The 22,403-nt window shown below is 44.3% G+C and overlaps 1 protein-coding gene across 3 annotated transcripts in view; it reads left to right on the plus strand.

Annotated features, from left to right (window-relative positions):
• The window catches only part of LRRC18 (leucine rich repeat containing 18), a 150,332-nt gene that overhangs the window by 22,116 nt on the left and 105,813 nt on the right, over positions 1–22,403 (plus strand). For 2 of the 3 annotated variants that reach the window (XM_075347330.1, XM_075347329.1), the window contains exon 1: positions 7,697–7,782. The exons of the other annotated variant lie outside the window; for it this stretch is intronic. The gene's annotated coding sequence lies outside the window, so the exon portion shown is untranslated. Of the gene's footprint in view, positions 1–7,696; positions 7,783–22,403 lie in introns of those variants that run through there. 3 annotated transcript variants of the gene reach the window in all.

Consider the following 22,403-nt stretch of genomic DNA (forward strand, 5'->3'; position numbering starts at 1 on the left):
TCTCTTTTTCCAGCCTTTTCTGACTAATTGAGACCCTCCCCAAACTTGTGAACAGCACTCATACATGGTCAACATGGGAAAGACAAAGGAGCATTCCAAGGTCATCAGAGACAAGATCGTGGAGGGTCACAAGGCTGGCAAGGGGTACAAAACCCTTTCCAAGGAGTTGGGCCTACCTGTCTCCACTGTTGCGAGCATCATCCGGAAGTGGAAGGCTTATGGAACTACTGTTAGCCTTCCACGGCCTGGACAGCCTTTGAAAGTTTCCTCCCGTGCCGAGGCCAGGCTTATCCAAAGAGTCAAGGCTAACCCAAGGACAACAAAGAAGGAGCTCCGGGAAGATCTCATGGCAGTGGGGACATTGGTTTCAGTCAATACCATAAGTAACGTACTCCACCGCAATGGTCTCCGTTCCAGACGAGCCCGTAAGGTACCTTTACTTTCAAAGCGTCATGTCAAGGCTCGTCTACAGTTTGCTCATGATCACATGGAGGACTCTGAGACAGACTGGTTCAAGGTTCTCTGGTCTGATGAGACCAAGATCGAGATCTTTGGTGCCAACCACACACGTGACGTTTGGAGACTGGATGGCACTGCATACGACCCCAAGAATACCATCCCTACAGTCAAGTATGGTGGTGGCAGCATCATGCTGTGGGGTTGTTTCTCACCCAAGGGGCCTGGCCATCTGGTCCGCATCCATGGGAAGATGGATAGCACGGCCTACCTGGAGATTTTGGCCAAGAACCTCCGCTCCTCCATCAAGGATCTTAAGATGGGTCGTCATTTTATCTTCCAACAAGACAACGACCCAAAGCACACAGCCAAGAAAACCAAGGCCTGATTCAAGAGGGAAAAAATCAAGGTGTTGCAGTGGCCTAGTCAGTCTCCTAACCTTAACCCAATTGAAAACTTGTGGAAGGAGCTCAAGATTAAAGTCCACATGAGACACCCAAAGAACCTAGATAACTTGGAGAAGATCTGCATGGAGGAGTGGGCCAAGATAACTCCAGAGACCTGTGCCGGCCTGATCAGGTCTTATAAAAGACGATTATTAGCTGTAATTGCAAACAAGGGTTATTCCACAAAATATTAAACCTAGGGGTTGAATAATAATTGACCCACCCTTTTATGTTGAAAATTTATTAAAATTTAACTGAGCAACATAACTTGTTGGTTTGTAAGATTTATGCATCTGTTAATAAATCCTGCTCTTGTTTGAAGTTTGCAGGCTCTAACTTATTTGCATCTTATCAAACCTGCTAAATCTGCAGGGGGGTTGAAGACTACTTGTAGGCACTGTATATAATACCCCCTTTTTTACTTGCGGGCGACAGATGGGTGCCCAGGCCTGCGTCCGGCTTCACCTCGAGCCACCGCAATGACCCTGGATCCGAGCGTCTCGAGCAGCCCCCCTGCCGCGGTCGGTCCCCTTGCCCGCAACATATGAGTAGAGTTGAGCACGGTTCGTGGTTCTCCAGTTCGCGGTTCGAGTGATTTTGGGGGGTGTTCTAGATCGAACTAGAACTCGAGCTTTTTGCTAAAAGTTTGTTAGAACCGTTATCGAACGTAACTCGAGCTATCAGCAAAAAGCTAAGTTAATTACTAGCTGGCTTTTAACTGTAATAGTGTAAGTCACTCTGACTCACACTATTATGAAATTTCAGCGTATAGTGTGCGGGGACTGCGCGTTCACATCACTGCTGCTGAGATAATGGTGATCGCCATTTTTTTTTTTCTTTTCTTCCTTCCCTAAGCGCGTGTGTAGTGGGGCGGGCCAGCATGTCGGCCAATCCCAGACACACAGACAGCTAAGTGGACTTTTTGCCTGAGAAGCAAGGGCATGTGTCATAGGCTTTCCATGTCACATGTCCTTGCGTTATAAAAACGGACATTTTGTTCCAGCACGGCATTATCTGCCTTCTGCGTCTGGGTGTCAGTCACCTCTCACGCAGCTCCTGTCACCGATCCTGCTTTGTATGCTATACACACAGTGTTCTACAGATTAGGGACAGAATTTTATTTAAGCCCTTTTAAGGGCTAATTACAGCTGGCTCAGAGTCATAGGTGAGTCAGGTCCTGCCCTTTTTAGCACAGCCATTTTAATTGCAGAGTGCTTGGACAGGGACGTTACATGTCGCTGACTGGGCACTGGGTAACTATGGTGATAGATGGTGAAGGGTCTGTTGCACAAGTCTTGCCGTCCCCACGACTTGTGAGTCAATCCTCTGTATGTCCAAGTTCCTCCCCTGCTTCTGCCTCCTCAACCTCGCCTGGGTCCTCCACCTCCACCCCAAGCCTGCCTGGTCAGGCCACCAGCGTTGTAACTGCGCAGAAGGAATCACGCACTCCTCATTACTATGCTGGCAGCAGAGCGCAACGGCATCAGGCGGTCTTTAGCTTGAAATGTCTTGGAATAAGAGTCACACCGCGGCTGAGCTGTGGGCAGCTCTGGAGACTGAGTTTGGTAAATGGTTGTCTCCACTCAACCTGCAGCCTGGTAAGGCCATGTGCGACAATGATGCAAACCTGGGTGTGGCCCTTCGCCTGGGCAAGGTGACACACGTGCCTTGTATGGCTCACGTGTTGAACTTTGTTGTGCAGCAATTTTTAACACACTATCCTGGCCTAGATGGCCTTCTGAACAGGGCAAGAAAACTGTCTGCTCACTTCCGCTGTTCAACCGCCGCAGCTGAGCGACTTGCATCGCTCCAGAAGTCTTTCAGCCTGCCGGTTCATCGCCTGAAATGCGATGTGCCGACACGCTGGAATTCGACTCTCCACATGTTACAGCGACTGTGGCAGCACCGCCGAGCCCTGGTGCAATACGTCATGACGTAAAGCCTGGGCCAACGAGATGCAGAGGTGGGGCAGATCACCCTGATGGAGTGGTCTCAGATCAAGGACCTATGCACCCTTCTGCACAGTTTCGATATGGCGACGAATATGTTTAGCGCTGACAATGCCATTATCAGCATGACAATTCCAGTCATTTACATGTAGGAGCACACGCTAAACATTATTCGGGGTCAGGGGGTGGGAAAACAGGAAGGGGAGGAAGTACAGGAGGATTCATATGTGCAAGGGACAACAACATCACCAAGGTCCAGACGTTCATCATCACCAAGGCGGCAGGCATGGGACCATGGGGGAGAGGGATCAACAATAGCGCATAGTAGCAGGCGAAATGTTGAGGAAGGTGCAGGAGAATATGAAGAAATGGAGGATGAACTGTCCATGGACATGGAAGACTCAGCGGATGAGGGAGACCTTGGTCAAATTTCAGTTGAAAGAGGTTGGGGGGAGATGTCAGAGGAAAAAAGAACGGTTAGCACCTCTATGCCACAAACACAGTGTGGACCTGTTCCGCATGGCTGCGCCAGACACATGAGCGCCTTCTTGCTGCACTACCTCCAACATGGCCCTTGTATTGTCAAAATTAGAAGTGATGATGACTACTGGCTTGCCACACTATTAGATCCCCGGTACAAGTCCAAATTTTGTGACATAATTCCAGCCATAGAAAGGGACGCACGTATGCAGGAGTATCAGCAAAAGCTGTTACTTGATCTTAGCTCGGCTTTTCCACCAAACAACCGTGGTGCACGGAGTGAATCTCCCAGTTGTAACTTGACAAACATGGGACGGTCTCGTCATCTTCAACAGTCTACCTGTACCAACAGCACCGTATCTGGTTAGGGTAACAGCAATTTTATTGAATCTTTTCATAATTTTTTTTAGACCATCCTTTGCAATGCCACCAGAGACAAGTCTGGCACATAGTCAACGGCTGGAAAGGATGATACAAGAGTATCTCCAAATGAACATCGATGCCATGACTTTGCAACTGGAGCCTTCCTCATTTTGGGCTTCAAATCTTGAAAAATGGCCAGAGCTCTCCACTTACGCCTTGGAGATCTTGTCGTGTCCAGCTGCCAGCGCTGTCTCTGAACGTGCCTTCAGTGCTGCTGGGTGTGTGCTGACAGATAAGCGCACGCGTCTGTCCAGTGACAATGTGGCCAGACTAACGTTAATCAAAATGAAAAAGTCATGGATCCACAAGGAATTTACTACCCCTGTGTCATCCTGGGGAGAGTAAATGCTTGTGTATTTTGAATGTGCTTGATGCAAATCTACCTGTGAAGTGTACAACTGGGGCACAAGTGCTGCCACTGAAGGGGTGTCTGTACGGCTTAATTTTTGGATAAAAGGGAGACTCCGCTTGGAGTAACCCTTGCTTGCAGTGTTTCTAAAAATGATCCAAGATGAACAGATCTGGGATCAGCAAAGACTTTGCTACCTACCCCGGTGTCATCCTGGGGACAGTTAAGGATGGCTTATTTTTGAATGTGCTTGATGCAAATCTACCTTTGAAGTGTACAACTGGGGCACAAGTGCTGCCACTGAAGAGGTGTCTGTGTGGCCCAATTTTTGGAAAAAAGGGAGACTCTGCTTTGAGTCACCTTGCGGTGTTTTACATCATTTTGGAAGGACATGCCATGCCTAAATGTCTCCTCTTTTTCCTTGTCCAGCTCTTCTGTTTTCGCTTGAGTATTTGTCCTTGTCACTTTCCCATGTGTTTGTGTTGTGTTGTGAGTTGTTTGTCACCTTTTGGACACCTTTGAGGGTGTTTTCTAGGTGTTTTTATGTGTTTGTGATTGCCTCCCATTGTTTCCTGTGATTCGCCGAACCGGTTTGCCGAACTGAACTCGAACTAGACCTCTGTTCGACGAAACAAGCTCGAGCCGAACCGTGACCGGTTCGCTCATCTCTACCGGTGAGTCTTCACCTGTGATCGCAAATCAGGCCGCAGCACACAGAGCCGCGCGATGAGAATGAAGTCCGGTGAAGTTCTTCCGAGTTCATTCTGATCACGCGGCTCTGTCTCGCAGCCAGTCATGTTCTATGGGGATATAGCAGAGCTGAGTGGGACCACACTGTCAAAAATGCATCCAAAATGCAGCGTTTTGGATGCTTTTTGAAACACACATGCAGTGACAAAACGCTGCTTTTTATTTGTCACGCCAGAACGCAACGTGCACACGTACCCTTAAGGTGATTAGGCACTACAAACTGTTTCTTGTCAATTTCCCCTCTTTTACTTTGGTTTGAGAGCTGTTCTGGTGACTACGTAAAAGCCACGTGCTGCCCTGTTCACGTTATTCCAATACACCAGAAATGCACTCACACACCTTCTACAGGCTGTGCCCATACTGTTTCTGCCTTTTTCCATCCATTTCAGCATTTTCCTCAGTCACCACAGCTCGCCATTAGGTCCAACGTGAAATTATTCGGGTTTCCAATAGACTTACATTGCGCATCGAATATTCGCGAATAGTCGGATAGTGGTGACCTATTCGTCGGATATTTGCGAAGTTGGATATTTTAGCATTCGATCATCCCTAATATTTACCTTTTTTGATGCAGTTTTGTCCTTGATGGTGTTTTTTTTGGGTTTTTTTTTAAATCACATTGAGCTTTTGGTGTTTTGTAGGTTTTTTTTCAGTTTTGAAAACAATTTTTAGAGTTTTTTTGTCTGCCTTTTATAAAGGCACATAATAACCAGTGGGAAGGAGGTGTAAAATACAATTTATTTGTAATTTTGTTAAAATTATTTGTATTTATTTCTATCATGTTCTAGAGTTTGTTGACCTGTTCAAATATTTCAGCTTTATCTCTAATAAACCAATGTATGGACAAATTTTCAATAAAGATATATTGGGGGAAAGAAGAGCCCAGCTTTCTTATCTAATATAAAAAGCTGTGTGAGTGTGTGTGTGTGTGTGTGTGTGTCCACTAAAGGAATCTGTACCATCGCATTTCCAAGCACAACATTTTGCACAGACACCCCATGTGACTCAGGAAACATCATAGACTATGTTTTGATGGGAAAATTTAACCCAGCGCTTTAGAGATACACTCCAAAAAAACTGCTTTCATTAAAGTGAATGGAGCTGAAAGCTACAGGTCATTACTAGGACCTGTGATTGTTTGTTATAGGAACAAAGGAAATTGTTAGTATAAAAAGCTTATGTGAGAGGTAATATGTCGGTGGACAGACAGACACAGACAGAAAAAGACGCACAGACAGACAGGCACAGACAGACAGGCACAGACAGATAGGCACAGACAGACAGGCACAGAAAGAGGCAGACAGGGAAAGAGAGAGAGACAAACAGATGGGGAAAAAAAAGCCAGACAGAGAAAGAGACAGACAGAAAGACACAGGGAAAGAGGCAGACAGGGAAAGAGACAGACAGACAGAGGTAGACAGAGAAAGAGACAGAGAAAAAAGGCAGAGACAGACAGACAGAGAAAGGGACAAGACAGAGGCAGACAGGGAAATAGACGGAAAGAGACAGAGACAGACAGAGGCAGACAGGGAAAGAGACAGAGACAAACAAAGACAGACATGGAAAGAGGCAGACAGAGACAGACAGACATAGAAAGAGGCAGAGAAGCAGACAGAGAAAAAAAAAACACAGAGAGAGAAAAAGACAGACAGACGGAAAGAAACAGACAGACACAGACACACAGAAAGATAGAGAGCGACAGACAGAGACAGACACTGATAGAGACAGACAGACACACAGACAGGGAAATACAGGATGAGAGAGACAGACAAATAGATGCAGAGAGACAGACAGAAACAGAGAGAGACAGACAAAAAGACAGAGACAGACAGATAGCGAGAGACCGACAGATACCAAGAGATACAGAGACAGACAGGGAAAGAGACAGACAGACAGAGACTGACAGGCCAAGAGACTGGGAGAGAGACAGAGAAACAATTACTATCCCGGGCAACGCCGGGTACTACAGCTAGTTATAAATAAGGTCTGAGAACTCAGCAATTATGCATCAATCACAAAACTTTTTTTGGTAGTGTTCTTACGCAAAGCATCTTGGCCCCAATGCCCAAATGCACATGAGTACCTCCCACCATGTGTCATTTTCTACCTGCACTGATAAACCAGCTATTCCTGCACTTGCTATGGCTGCTCCCCTACAATTAAAGGGTACCTTTTAGGTCCCCTATACCCTCCAACCCAGCAGCATTCACCTCTGTATGACTAAATTTTCTGACTAACCAGTCCTACATGATGTTATTCACTTAACTCAATGCTTAAAAAAAGTATTTAGAAGGTCAACTTTTCCTGTGCAAATAAGGGCTTTGGCAAGTGAATGGGGTGTTAGTTTCTACACACTAGTCGGCCCTCTTTCCATGGTATAACGCACCTGTGTATCATGCAGCTGTGTATCACGCTTTGGCAGTGAAGCTACCGAAATGAGCCGCCCACATGTGTGAGATTTTTAGGGCCTGGTGATGATGCCGGCTAGAGGAAATCATGTTATGACACTTGTACAGGCATGATAGCATGGAAAAAAGACCAACTTGTCTGGGGAAACTAACATCCCATCGAATAGTCAAAGCCCTAATTAGCGGAAAAGCGAACGTTATAAGTACCTTTTTCTAAACACTGAGTTAAGTGATTAACAATTATACAGGGCTGGTCAGGCAGGGTATTTAGTCCTACACATGTGAATGCAGAGGGCTTGGAGGGCATATGGGACCTGACAGGTTACCTTTAACAAAAAAAGAAAAAACTACATCCAACAACTTAGTAACACTCAATTTTCTGTTGCTATGGATGACAGCACAATGAACTATTGTGTCATAAGTACAACAACGCATGAAATACTTTAACTTCTGTTTTGGGTCCAAAGCTACAGAGTCAGAAATAAGAAGTAGGGGACATTAGAGCTTATTCAACTACAAATGTAAGAACAAAATAGACTTCACAGTTTATGGAAACTGAAGAAGCAATGTACATGGAATATCATATTAGATTGGTCCATAACATTCTAATAAGCAGCATCCGTCTTCTGAGACATGAAGTTTTGTTTTACATGTATGTTAGTATTATTAAATGAGGAGTAGAAGAACAGAAACCAAAGAGTATGTAATTATATAGAAAATAATCTTTTTATTGGTAAAATATAAAACCTACATACAGGACAAAGACAAAGGGAAATGTAAAACCTGCACCAGGTAGAGAAGGAACGTGTGAGTCCCCCCTCCAGTCGGTGCGGCCACCGTGTGGACCACAATCTATCAGTAATGAACCAATGAAGAAATCGAAATACAAGTGTTAAGAAGGCCAGCTAGATAGAGGGTCAGTGATGGAGTTATGTACTGCAAATTCCCATATCCACAGGGATCACCACAATTGTAAATAAATAAATGCTTATATGCTTACTGAAGAAGATTGCTATGATGTTAGTTAGAATATAAGGCACTGCCACAGCTGTCTCCTGAAAGTAGGAAAAACTCAAAAAGATGTTGGATCTCTGGCAAGTAATAGCACTATAAGACCTGATGTTCAATTCCTGATTAAAAGCAATGTAATCCTGTAATTTACAGGAAATGACAAAGGGTATAGCCCAAAAGAGGCCACCATAAAAAATTATGTATAGGAGCAACATACAATCAATTTATACTGTATGTGACCTCTTGTTTGTGGATCCCTTGGTTAGGGGCTGATGGCAGCTGAATAATTTCTATAATAATGTAAAAATAATAATAAACAAAGTGCAGCCAAACCACAACACCAGGGAATCACACAGAAGTATAAGGAGTGGCCAAAAATTGGACTAAACAAATAATCAGGAATGCCAGACCGCAAATAGACAAGCCAGTGCAGCAGGATATGTTAAATGTGCTGGGAGACTGTGGACATCAAGCAATAATGAGGAATAAATCAAACAAGCCGAATACAGCAAGGGATAGTTGAGCAGTGAGCAATACTTAGTAGAAAAGGGGAATGTCAGACAGAAGATGTTTACCTAATAGTAGCAGGAGGGATGGAGTCCCCAACAGCTGTTTCGCTACAGGCACTTTTTCCAGGGGTAGTGTGTGTCACTATAATTACATACTCTTTGATTTCTGTTGTTCTTCTCCTCATTTAATCGTTCATTGAAGAATAATACCAATTCGGGGTTCACTTGACCTTGTGACCCCGATATTTTCATTCATATAAATGGTCATAATTCTTTTTGGATAATGTATTTTAGTTTGTGTTATGTTAAATGCATTTTTATTGCATTTTTAACACTGTGGTTTCTGTCTCTTGTTAGTATATCAGATTTTAACCCCTTCACCACCACTATTTTCACATTCATTACCAGGTCAATTTTTTCAACTTTGACAGGTTATAACTCTGGAAGCATTACACAGATTCTGAGGCCTCCAACACACATCCGTGAAAAGCACGCATGTGTCATACGGTCCATTTTTCAGGTCCGTGATCCGTTTTTATGTGCGTTTTTATGGTACGTGTGGCATCCGTGTGAACGGCGTATGCTAGCCGTGTGTGCGTGTGGAATGTCCGTGTGTGTGTGAGATACGTAAGTGACATGTCAGTATGTTGCCCATGTGGAATGTCCGTGTATGATGCACGATGACGTTGATACATGCCGGCTGACAGCAGACAGCGACGCGCGATGAGAATGAACTTGGGTGAACTTCACCCGACTTCATTGTCATACTATGGCTCTGTCTGTGTCGCATACTGACTAGCGGTCACCTGTGAAGGACTCACCGGTGACCGCTAATCCCCTGAGTGACTGAAGTGAGCAGCGCGATTAGCGCTGCCATCACTCAGGTTACCCGCGGCTAGCTGGAGTCCTCCCCCCGAGACCGCAACTCACCTGTGACTTCATCGCTGTCACTCGGGCGACTTGCAGTCACAGTAGGAGGATCCAGCGGTGGCTGCGATTAACCTGAGTGACATCATCACTGATCACGCTACTCACCTCAGTTGCTGTGTGGAGCTGTCAGGAGCGGTGGTGTTCTTCTGCATCTCCTGTCACTTTCGTGTAGCAGAGATGGAAGCGACGCGGGACCTCTGTGGATTACGTCGGACATGGATGGGTTTTTGGGGCTTAATAAAGTGGTGAACGAGGGTATTTGTTAGTGTTGATTATTGTAAATAAAGGATTTTTTCACTGTGTGTGTTTATTAACTTTAAATTACAGGTTAATCATTGGGGGTGTCTCATAGACGCCTGCAATGATTAATCTTGGACTTAGTGGCAGCTATGGGCTGCTGCCATTAACTCCTTATTACCCCGATTGCCAACGCACCAGGGCAAATCAAATCGGGAAGAGCCGGGTAGAGTCCCAGAACTGTCACATCTAATGGATGCGGCAATTCTGGATGGCTACTGGCTGATATTGTAAGGCTTGAGGGCTCCCCATAACATGGGGCTCCCCATCCTGAGAATACCAGCCTTCAGCCGTATGGCTTTATCTTGGCTGGCATACAAATTGGGGGGGACCGCACGCCGTTTTTTTAAAATATTTATTTTACTGCACAGTATAGATCCGCCCAACGGCTGCTGTGATTGGTTGCAGTGAGACAGCTGTCACTCAGCATGGGGGCGTGTCTCACTGCAACCAATCATAGGCACCGGTGGGCGGGGAAAGCAGGGAATACGAGATTGATTAATGAGCGGCCGGCTTTTTCAAAATAGTAAAAGCCGCCGGAGTTTTTTTAACAGCTGTGCAGCGCCGCGCCGGTGATCGGGAAACGGTGAGTATGAAAGAGGGGGAAGACTGACCGACAGACTTGAGAGAGGGACAGACAAGACAGAGGCTGACCGACGGACTGAGGGAGATTGACCGACATACACAGAAAAAGAATAACAGACATCGCTAGAAAAAAGCACAACACGTACACAGAGCATACGGAGATGCATCCGTGTCAAGTACGTGTGCTCACGGACCCATAGACTTCCATTGGGTTCGTGTGTGCATGTTCCGTGCAGAAAACTGACATGCTTTCGTGCAAAACGGATACACATACAGATCACGGACACGGACACACGGACATTATGGAATAACGCACGTGTGACCTGAAACCTAGCCTAACATTGGTGCACGTTTGTCCGTGTCTCCGGTATATACGGAAACGGACCAAACACGCACGTGTTTCACGGATGTGTGTTGGAGGCCTGAGATTGTGTTTTCATGGCATATTACACTTCATGAAAGTGGTAAATTTAGGATGATATTTTTGGCATTTATTTGTGAAAATATTGGAAATTTGGTTAAAATGTTGAAAATTTCTCGATTTTTAAACTTTGAATTGTTATTACCAGAGACTTATGTCATAAAAAATAGTTAATAAATAGCATTTCCAACATGTCCACTTTACATCATTAGGCCCTGTGCGCACGCTGTGGTTTTTGCTGTGGATTTGCTGCATGAATTGCAGGAGAAAATGTTTGTAACCTTTCTGCAGTCCTTCCCCAGCAAAACCTATGGTAAAAAAAATGCTGTGTACACTGCGTTTTTTTCCCCTACAGGTTTTGCTGCAGAATTTCTGCAGCAAAAAGATTTAGCATGTTACTTCTTTTCCGTAGGTACCTGCGCTATTTTACACCATTGACTGCAATGTAATCATGAAATACCGCAGGTAATAACGCAGGTAAAAAATTATGTGTTTCATTGCGTTATTCCCGCGGTATTTTGCATTTTTCGGGACATAGTGATCATCACTACCCTGTGTTTTGCAAGGAAGTGATGTCATTAGGAGAGGAAGAGGAAATTGAGCAGAGAGTAAATACACACATATCACACTCACACACGGACACATACTGTACATATATAATGCACAGACACATAGAAATCAGAAACTTACATATTAAAAAACAAAAATGAAAAAAAATGTGGGCTCCGCCATATTTTTACTGCCCAGCCAAGGTAAGCACACGGAAAGGGCCTGGTATTCTCAGGCTGGGGTGGGCGAGGGCCATGGTTATTGCTCCCCCTCCCGCAGCCAAGAATATTAGTCCGCAGATGCCCCGAGAATGTCGCATCCATTATACGACAGTCCCGGTGTGTTACCGGCTCTTCCTGATTGCCGTGGTGCGGTGGCAATCGGGGTAATAAGGAGTTAGTGGCAGCTATGAGCTGCCATTAAGTCCAAGATTAGTAATGTCAGCATCTATGACACAACATTACTAATCTGTAAGTGAAACTAAATATAAACACACCTCTGTGCGTGTGCGTGTCTTTGTGTGTATCTGTCTCTGTGTGGCTGTCTGTGTGGCTCTCTGTGTGGCTGTGTGTGTGTGTCTCTGTCTCTTTGTGTCTCTGTGTCTGTATATATATATATATATATTTAGTGTGTCCCCAATAAGCTCTCTATTAATATGATTAATAGAGTTGAGCGCGGTTCTAGGTTCGAGGTTCTCCAGTTCTAGGCTCGAGTGATTTTGGGGGCTGTTCGAGATCGAACTAGAACTCGAGCTTTTTGCAAAAGCTCGATAGTTCTAGATACGTTCGAGAACGGTTCTAGCAGCAAAAAGCAGGGCTTTTTACAGCTACAGTGTGCAGGAGCCATCGCTGGCAGCCTGCCAGAAGCTGGTAACCAAGATAAACATCGGGTATCCAACCAAAGCGCTTTGGTTAGTAACCCGATGTTTATCCTAGTTACGTGCAGGAAGCCCACAGTTCCCCGCTCAGCTCGCTCCGCCCCCTCCTGCCCGCGGCATGTACACATACATACATACACACACACACACACACACACACACACACACACACACATGGTCCCGCTCGGCTTACCTGCGGTGATGAAGTCCCGCCATCCCGACCTCAGCGCTGTCACTGTCCTCCATAGCCGCCGCTTGTCACATCACCTCTCGCTTCCGACCCGAGACTGACTAGCGGTGACCTCACGGGCCTCTCGCGATACTTGGTGTGAAGGCGCCGGTCATTGAACTCAGTGACAGGGGCTGTCAGTGTGCTGGAGATCAGCGCAGGTAATGTACCTCGCTGACAGCAGCACTTGTCATCCCCTGCAGTGACCTGGGCTGACCCATTGATGTTAGCTCAGGTCACTGCACTGCTCTCCCAGCCAATGGGGAACATCCTGCTCTTCATTGACTGGGACAGTGTGGATCGTCATGGCAACCCCTTGGATTACACCAGACCTGGATTTGTTTTTCTTTCTAATAAATTGGTTAAAGAGGGAATGTTTTAGGGAGTGTTTTTTCAAATAAAAATGTGTTTGTCGTCTATTTTTTTTTATTACTGACTGGGTTGGTGATGTCGGGTATCTGATAGACGCCTGACCTCACCAACCCCAGGGCTTGATGCCAGGTGACATTACACATCTGGTATTAACCCCATATATTACCCCGTTTGCCACCGCACCAGGGCGCGGGATGAGCTGGGGCGAAGCACCAGGATTGGCGCATCTAATGGATGTGCCACTTCTGGGGCGGCTGCGGCCTGCTATTTTTAGGCTGGGGAGAGTCCAATAACCATGGACCTCCTTAGTCTGAGAATATCAGACCCCAGCTGTCTGCTTTACCTTGGCTGGTGATCCAATTTTGGGGGGACCCCTACGTGTTTTTTTTTTTTAATTATTTATTTAATTTAAAATAACAGCATGGGGTGCCCTCAGTTTTGGATTACCAGCCAAGGTGAGGTTGCCAGCTGTGGCCTGCAGGCTGCAGCCGTCTGCTTTACCCTAGCTGGCTACAAAAATAGGGGGAACCCTACGTCATTTTTTTTTTTTTCATTTTTTTGGCTAAGTACAAAGCTGAGCACCCCTTAGTGCCACATGAAAGGCACCAAAGGGTGCAAAATTACAAAATGCAGGAGAGTGGGACATTATGTGTCTTTCTGCCATTATAATGACAGAAAAGACTAATATGAAGTGCACAAGCACAAGAAAATCACCAGAGCGCTCTACGCTGTGAAAAGCAGTAGAAAATGGCACTGGAGTGAACATGTGACCGCCTCATGTAGGATGAAGCTATGGATCCTGGGTAAATTTATGCATTTACCCTCATTCAGTTTTTTTGCAGTACACAAAAAAAACGGAAGGCACACGGATGACAAACAGATGACATACGGATCGTCTACGGAACGAAAACGGATGCCACACGGATGCACCCGTGAAAAAAAACGGACTGTTTTTTGCAGACCACAAAAATGGATCGGTTGTGTTAATGTAGCCTTATTCTGATCTGCCGTTTATAAACAGCAGGCAGAAATAAGTGAATAACGCCCCCCAGCGTCAGAAAATCTCCGGGGTTTCAGGGCTAGCTGAGACCCTGGAGATCATGATTCAGGACGGTTTTTCCGGTCCCCGCTCACGTGATCACAGGTATACAGCGTATTCCGATTATCACGTTACAGTAAATGACAGCGCCGGTAAAAAATTATTTATCTCCCATCTGGCATGAACAAACACTTTTCCACTTCTTCTCCACTTCTTCTCCACTTCTCCACTTCTTCTCCACTTTTTCTCCACTTTTTCTCCACTTTTTCTCCATTTTTTCTCCACTTTTTCTCCACTTTTTCTCCACTTTTTCTCCATTTTTTCTCCACTTTTTCTCCACTTTTTCTCCATTTTTTCTCCACTTTTTCTCCACTTTTTCTCCACTTTTTCTCCATTTTTTCTCCACTTTTTCTCCACTTTTTCTCCATTTTTTCTCCACTTTTTCTCCACTTTTTCTCCACTTTTTCTCCACTTTTTCTCCACTTTTTCTCCATTTTTTCTCCACTTTTTCTCCATTTTTTCTCCACTTTTTCTCCACTTTTTCTCCATTTTTTCTCCACTTTTTCTCCACTTTTTCTCCATTTTTTCTCCACTTTTTCTCCACTTTTTCTCCACTTTTTCTCCATTTTTTCTCCACTTTTTCTCCATTTTTTCTCCACTTTTTCTCCACTTTTTCTCCACCTTTTCTCCATTTTTTCTCCACTTTTTCTCCACTTTTTCTCCACTTTTTCTACATTTTTTCTCCACTTTTTCTCAACTTTTTCTCCATTTTTTCTCCACTTTTTCTCCACTTTTTCTCCACTTTTTCTCCATTTTTTCTCCACTTTTTCTCCACTTTTTCTCCATTTTTTCTCCACTTTTTCTCCACTTTTTCTCAACTTGTTCTCCATTTTTTCTCTACTTTTTCTCCACTTTTTCTCCACTTTTTCTCCACTTTTTCTCCACCTTTTCTCCACTTTTTCTCCATTTTTTTCTCCACTTTTTCTCCACTTTTTCTCCACTTTCTCTCCACTTTTTCTCCATTTTTTCTCCACTTTTTCTCCACTTTTTCTCCATTTTTTCTCCACTTTTTCTCCATTTTTTCTCCACTTTTTCTACATTTTTTCTCCACTTTTTCTCCACTTTTTCTCCACTTTTTCTCCACTCCTTCATTTTTTCTCCACTTTTTCTCCACTTTTTCCCCACTTTTTCTCCATTTTTTCTCCACTTTTTCTCCACTTTTTCTCCATTTTTTCTCCATTTTTTCTTTACTTTTTCTCCACTTTTTCTCCACTTTTTCTCCACTTTTTCTCCACTTTTTCTACATTTTTTCTCCACTTTTTCTACATTTTTTTTCCACTTTTTCTCCATTTTTTCTCCACTTTTTCTCCATTTTTTCTCCACTTTTTCTCCACTTTTTCTCCACTTTTTCTCCATTTTTTCCTCCACTTTTTCTCCACTTTTTCTACACTTTTTCTACACTTTTTCTCCATTTTTTCTCCACTTTTTCTCCACTTTTTCTCCATTTTTTCTCCAGTTTTTCTCCACTTTTTCTCCACTTTCTCTCCACTTTTTCTCCATTTTTTCTCCACTTTTTCTCCACTTTTTCTCCATTTTTTCTCCACTTTTTCTCCACTTTTTCTCCACTTTTTCTACATTTTTTCTCCACTTTTTCTCCACTTTTTCTCCATTTTTTCTCCACTTTTTCTCCACTTTTTCTCCACTTTTTCTCCACTCCTTCTCCATTTTTTCTCCACTTTTTCTCCACTTTTTCTCCACTTTTTCTCCATTTTTTCTCCACTTTTTCTCCACTTTTTCTCCACTTTTTCTACATTTTTTCTCCACTTTTTCTCCACTTTTTCTCCACTCTTTCTCCATGTTTTTCTCCACTTTTTCTCCGTTCTTTTTCTATGGTCGGTCTACCCATTAGCTCTGCCATGCATAGTGTAGCTCTACACCTACTGCACATGTTACTTTATGATTGACATCTCTTTCGTACCAGAGCTGTCTAAAGGCCCCGTCACACTAAGCAACATCGCTAGCAACATCGCTGCTAACGAACAACTTTTGTGACATTGCTAGCGATGTTGCTGTGTGTGACATCCAGCAACAACCTGGCCCCTGCTGTGAGGTCGTTGGTTGTTGCTGAATGTCCAGGGCCATTTTTTAGTTGTTGCTGTCCTGCTGTGAAGCACAGATCGCTGTGTGTGACAGCGAGACAGCAACAACTAAATGTGCAGGCAGCAGGAGCCGGCTTCTGCAGAGGCTGGTAACCAATGTAAACATCGGGTAACCAAGAAGCCCTGTCCTTGGTTACCCGATATTTACCTTCGATACCAGCCTCCTCCGCTCTCACTGTCAGTGCCGGCTCCTGCTCTGTGCACATGTAGCTGCAGCACACATCGGGTTAATTAACCCGATGTGTGCTGTAACTAGGAGAGCAAGGAGCCAGCGCTAAGCATTGTGCGCTGCTCCCTGCTCTGTGCACATTTAGCTGCAGCACACATCGGGTAATTAACCCGATGTGTGCTGTAGCTAGGAGAGCAGGGAGCCAGCGCTAAGCATTGTGCGCTGCTCCCTGCTCTGTACACATTTAGCTGCAGCACACATCGGGTAATTAACCCAATGTGTGCTGTAACTAGGAGAGCAGGGAGCCAGCGCTCAGTGTGCGCTGCTCCCTGCTCTCTGCACGTGCGGTGGTAGCCAAGGTAAATATCGGGTTGGTTACCCGATATTTACCTTAGTTACCAAGCGCAGCATCTTCCACGCAGCGCTGGGGGCTTGTCACTGGTTGCTGGTGAGCTCACCAGCAACTTGTGTAGCCACGCTCCAGCGATCCCTGCCAGGTCAGGTTGCTGGTGGGATCGCTGGAGCGTTGCAGTGTGACATCTCACCAGCAACCTCCTAGCAACTTACCAGCGATCCCTATCGTTGTTGGGATCGCTGGTAAGTTGCTTAGTGTGACGGTACCTTAAGCCTACTCTGACCCCATATTTGTCATTACTATATTGTCCTTGTACTGTATTATGACATTTGTATCATGTGTTTCATTTCTTGCTGTGTTGCAATTTTTTTGCTGCATCCCAATTGTACCTCTACATTGTTCGAGTTTATGTTATTGTTCTCTCACTCTTATGTGATACTGATTATTGTCATTTTACATATTTACATGCAGATAAGTCCAATCTGACGAAGGCTCAGGCCGAAACGTCATTTGTAACTTGTTTTGGACAAAAACATATATGCTTATGAAAAAATTTTTTTTCTTAATACGGACCAATAAAGAGTGATTTTGCATTACTATCCGTTGTGACTTACTGACTTAGTCTGGGAGATTTAGAGTGCCGAGGTTACTCACTAATTTTATCTATTATTACCTCTGAGCACCTATATACCAGTGAGCAGAGCTTCCTCTACAGTAGTTCTCCTGATTAGGCATGCCCTTACCTCATGAGCAGGGCATTGCAGCTTTGGTAGCAACCATTACGACATGGACTCTGCTGCTGTGGACCCGGGGAGAGTGAGTGCAGATTCATTGCACCCACACTCCTCACATGAAGGGTCCGCACTCCTAGAAAATGGGGGATACGTTCCCTGAGTGTCTCCCCCCCCATATTCTAGACGGTCCAGAGTCGTCGTGGGACCCCTTTATTTTTTTTCTTACAATAAATTGGTGAAAGAGGAAATGTTTTGGGGACTGTTTTTTCCAATAAATTTCTTTTGTCGATTTTTTGTTTTTGTTAGTACTGACAGTTTATGATGTTGGGTATCTAATAGACGCCATGACATCACAAACTGCTGGGCTTGATCTCAGGTGACTTTACAGCTAGTATCAACCCGATTTATTACCCCGTTTGCCACTGCACCAGGGCACGGGATGAGCTGGGGTGAAGCGCCAGGATTGGCGCATCTAGTGGATGCGCCACGTCTGGGGTGCCTGCGGCCTGCTATTTTTAGGCTGTGAAGGCCCAATAACTATGGACCTTCCCACCCTGAGAATACCAGACCACAGCTGTCCGCTTTACCTTGGCTGGTGATCCAATTTGGAGGGGACCCTACTTTTTTTGTGTAATTATTAATATTTATAAAATAATTATAAGAAAAGAGCCTGGGAGGACCTCCACATTGGATCCCCAACCACGGTAAAGCTGCCAGCTGTGGTTTTCAGGCTACAGACATCAGCTTTACCCTAGCTGGCTATCAAAAATGGGGGGACCCAACGTCATTTTTTTTTAACTATTTTTTAAATAGAAAAAATTAATGGGCTTCCCTGTATTTTGATTGCCAACCAAGGTAACGACAGGCAGATGGGGGTGGCAACCCTTAGCTGTCTGCTTTATCTGCGCTGAGAATCAAAAATACCGCGGAGCGCTATGTCATTTTTTTTAAAGATTTATTTTTACAGCACTGTGATGTCCAGCAATCAAAATACAGGGAAGCCCATTTTGTTTTTAGTTATTTAAATAAATAATTAAAAAAAATATATATGGGCTCCCGCTGCATTTTTTGTATTGCTAGCTAAGGGTAATCCAAACAGCTACTGGCTGCTAACCCCCACTGCTTGGTGTTACCTTCACTGGCAATGGAAAATCCAGGGAAGCATTTTTTAATTTTTTGTCCAAAAAACTACAAAAAAAGGACGTGAGCTTTGCCATATTTTTGTATGCTAGCCAGGTATAGCAGGCAGGTGCTGGAAGAGTTGGATACAGCGCCAGAAGATGGCGCTTCTATGAAAGTGCCATTTTCTGAGGCGGCTGCAGACTGCAATTCGCAGCAGTGGGGCCCAGAAAGCTCAGGCCAACCTGTGCTGCGTATTCCAATCCCCAGCTGCCTAGATATACCTGGCTGGACACAAAAATGGAGCGAAGCCTACGTCATTTGTTTTCTAATTATTTCATGAAATTCATGAAATAATAAAAAAAGGGCTTCCCTTTATTTTTGGTTCCCAGCCGGGTACAAATAGGCAACTGGGGGTTGGGGGCAGCCGTACCTGCCTGCTGTACCTGGCTAGCATACAAAAATATGGCGAAGCCCACATAATTTTTTCAGCAAAAAACTTCTGCATACAGTCCTGGATGGAGTATGCTGAGTATGCTGAGCCTTATAGTTCTGCAGCTGCTGTGTGTCTGTATGGAGAAGAGCAGACAGCAGCTGCAGAACTACAAGGCTCAGCATACTCCATCCAGGACTGTATGCAGAAGTTTTTTGCCCACCAAAAAAATGACGTGGGCTTCGCCATATTTTTGTATGCTAGCCAGGTACAGCATGCAGCTACGGGCTGCCTCCAACCCCCAGTTGCCTATTTGTACCTGGCTGGGAACCAAAAATATAGGGAAGCCCTTTTTTTTTAATTATTTCACTTATTTCATGAAATAATTAAAAAACAAATGACGTGGGCTTCGCCCCATTTTTTTGTCCAGCCGGGTACAACTAGGCAGCTGGGGATTGGAATCCGCAGCACAGGTTAGCCCGAGGTTTCTGGGCGCCTCTGCTGCGAATTTCAGTCCGCAGCCGTCCCAGAAAATGGCGCTCTCATAGAAGCGCCATCATCTGGCGCTATATCCAACTCTTCCAACAGCCCTGGAGCCGGGTGGCTTGTTGGGTAATCATGAGTTAATACTGGCTTTGTTTTACTAGCCAGTATTAAGCCAGAGATTCTTAATGTCAGGCACGTTTGACCCAGCCATTAAGAATCTCCAATAAAGGGTTAAAAAAAAGACACCACACAGAGAAAAATACTTTAATAGAAATAAATACACAGACACATTAGAGACTCCATCTTTATTTACCCCCTGTCAGCCCAATAAATCCCCAATAAACCAGCGCTGATAAGAGGTTTTTAATAGAGGCTTAAATTATAAGCAGCAATTTCAGCGTTCCAAGTGCCTTTAAATGAATTTGAAGAAACTGCACTTCAGGATTGTAGTGAGGATTGTAGTGAGGATGAGGTGCCCCAGCCCATTACTTGATGGGCTGGGGCACCTCATCCTCACTACAATCCTCACTAGTGTAGTAGTAGTGACGATTGTAGTGAGGATGAGGTGCACCAGCCCATCATGGGCTGGGGCACCTCATCCTCACTACAATCCTCACTAGTGTAGTAGTAGTAGTAGTGACGATTGTAGTGAGGATGAGGTGCACCAGCCCATCATGGGCTGGGGCACCTCATCCTCACTACAATCCTCACTAGTGTAGTAGTAGTAGTGACGATTGTAGTGAGGATGAGGTGCACCAGCCCATCATGGGCTGGGGCACCTCATCCTCACTACAATCCTCACTAGTGTAGTAGTAGTGACGATTGTAGTGAGGATGAGGTGCACCAGCCCATCATGGGCTGGGGCACCTCATCCTCACTACAATCCTCACTAGTGTAGTAGTAGTGACGATTGTAGTGAGGATGAGGTGCACCAGCCCATCATGGGCTGGGGCACCTCATCCTCACTACAATCCTCACTACAATCGGGAAGCAGCGTGCAGCCTTCACTCCGTGAGTGATCAGTGCTGCTAGCGGTAACAGCGGTAACGCTGACAGACGCGTTACCATAGCAACGGTGCTCCCGGAGCCGCGGTTAGCGGTGACGTCACCGCTAACTGCGTTGCTATGGCAACGGTGATCTCCGTTAATGACCGGCTGTGTCAGCCGGTCCCTAACGGAATGGGGAGTCGACCGTGTGCTAGAGCATATCGCCGGTACACGGCGATACACAAATGTGCACCGTGTACCGGAGAGATGCACTCGCAGGTCCTACATGACGTGCCATAGTCATGTGACCAGTCTGTAGCCAATGAGATAATAGCCACGTGACTGGTCATATGGCTATTTTGACGTCACGATAGGTCCTGCTTCTCTGCTGGCAGTGCCAGTCACCGGGAGGATTCAGCGATCATCGGATGGAATAGCGGCAGAAGACAGAGTGCAGGAGAGATCGCGGGGACCGGTAAGTGTTATGGCAATGTTTATTAACTGTTTGTGTACATTTATCATGCATTTTTATGTGTTTGTGATTGCCTCCCATTATAGCCTATTGGTTCGAGTTCGGTTTGTCGAACGTTCGACGAACCGAACTCGAACGGGACTCCCGTTCGGCGAACCGACCTCGAGCCGAACCGCGACCGGTTCGCTCATCTCTAATGATTAACCCCATAAACATAAAGGTGTTCTATTATAAATAATCCATGAAACCCGATTCACATAATAGCCACAAACAGCAATAAAAAAATTACATAATTTTATTAATCCATTATTAAAAAAATGCATCAAGGAAAATGACAACAAAAAGGAGAATGGGTCCGACACAGCAATTGAACACCATACATACATAAGGTATCAATATATATCATGAAATAAATTATTTAAGGTGCAAAAAGAATATGGGCCACTAGATGGTAGTATCAGATAAAATGGTATATAATTAATTAGGCTAATTGATGGCTACATATAAATATTACAATATAAAGTGCAAAAACAGTGTAATAAATAATTATAGTAGCATCAATATGCAATGGAATATATCCACAGAGTATAATGCAATAACAATGAAGGTGCAACAGTGAAAAATAAATAAATAATTAGCTGAACAATTGATATATAAACTCCATAAGTTAGCAATTCATAAAAATTATAAATAAGTAGCGACCAAAATCTAATTACAATTAATGCTAAATAATATTTATAGATCCAGATTCAATAGGATGTATAAAAACCATCATGCAGATGATCAAGGCAGAGGAGATTACTGTTGAGGTATAAATAATGTAACTAGAATCAATGGATCATGCTAAGAATAGTTACCTGAGGCCATAACAATAGCAGATGTGTCGGCGTCAACTCCCAAACCCTACACGCGTTTCGGCGTGCCTTTGTCAGGGTGTGCCTATTTTATTTATTTATTTTTTTAAAATAAATCAAATAATTAAAAAAAAAGCGTGGGATCCCCTCTTTTTTTATAACCAACCAAGGTACAGCAGACAGTTGAGAGGTGCAGCCTGCAGTTGCTGTGCTGGATATGAAAAATGGGGGGGACCCCACCTCATTTTTTTACCCTACAAAAAATTAAAAAAACAGCTGGCCAAGCTAGCTATTCCTCTTATCGAACTATTCTTTTATTTCTTATTATCTATTCTATTTGTTCTTTCTTATCTATTCTATATGTTCTTTCTTTTTATCTACTGTTTTCTTTCTATCTATCTGGCTATTCTTACTATTTTTTCTATCTATTCTAGCTATCAATTATCCTATTTGATCATATTTTGTTTTTCCTTTAAAAAACGCATTACCAAAAGCACGGCAAAAATGTGGCAAAATCGCTGTAAAATGCACCATCATTACAAGTTTTTTTTTTTT

Source organism: Anomaloglossus baeobatrachus, chromosome 5 (assembly GCF_048569485.1).
Source record: "Anomaloglossus baeobatrachus isolate aAnoBae1 chromosome 5, aAnoBae1.hap1, whole genome shotgun sequence".
NCBI lineage: Eukaryota > Metazoa > Chordata > Amphibia > Anura > Aromobatidae > Anomaloglossus > Anomaloglossus baeobatrachus.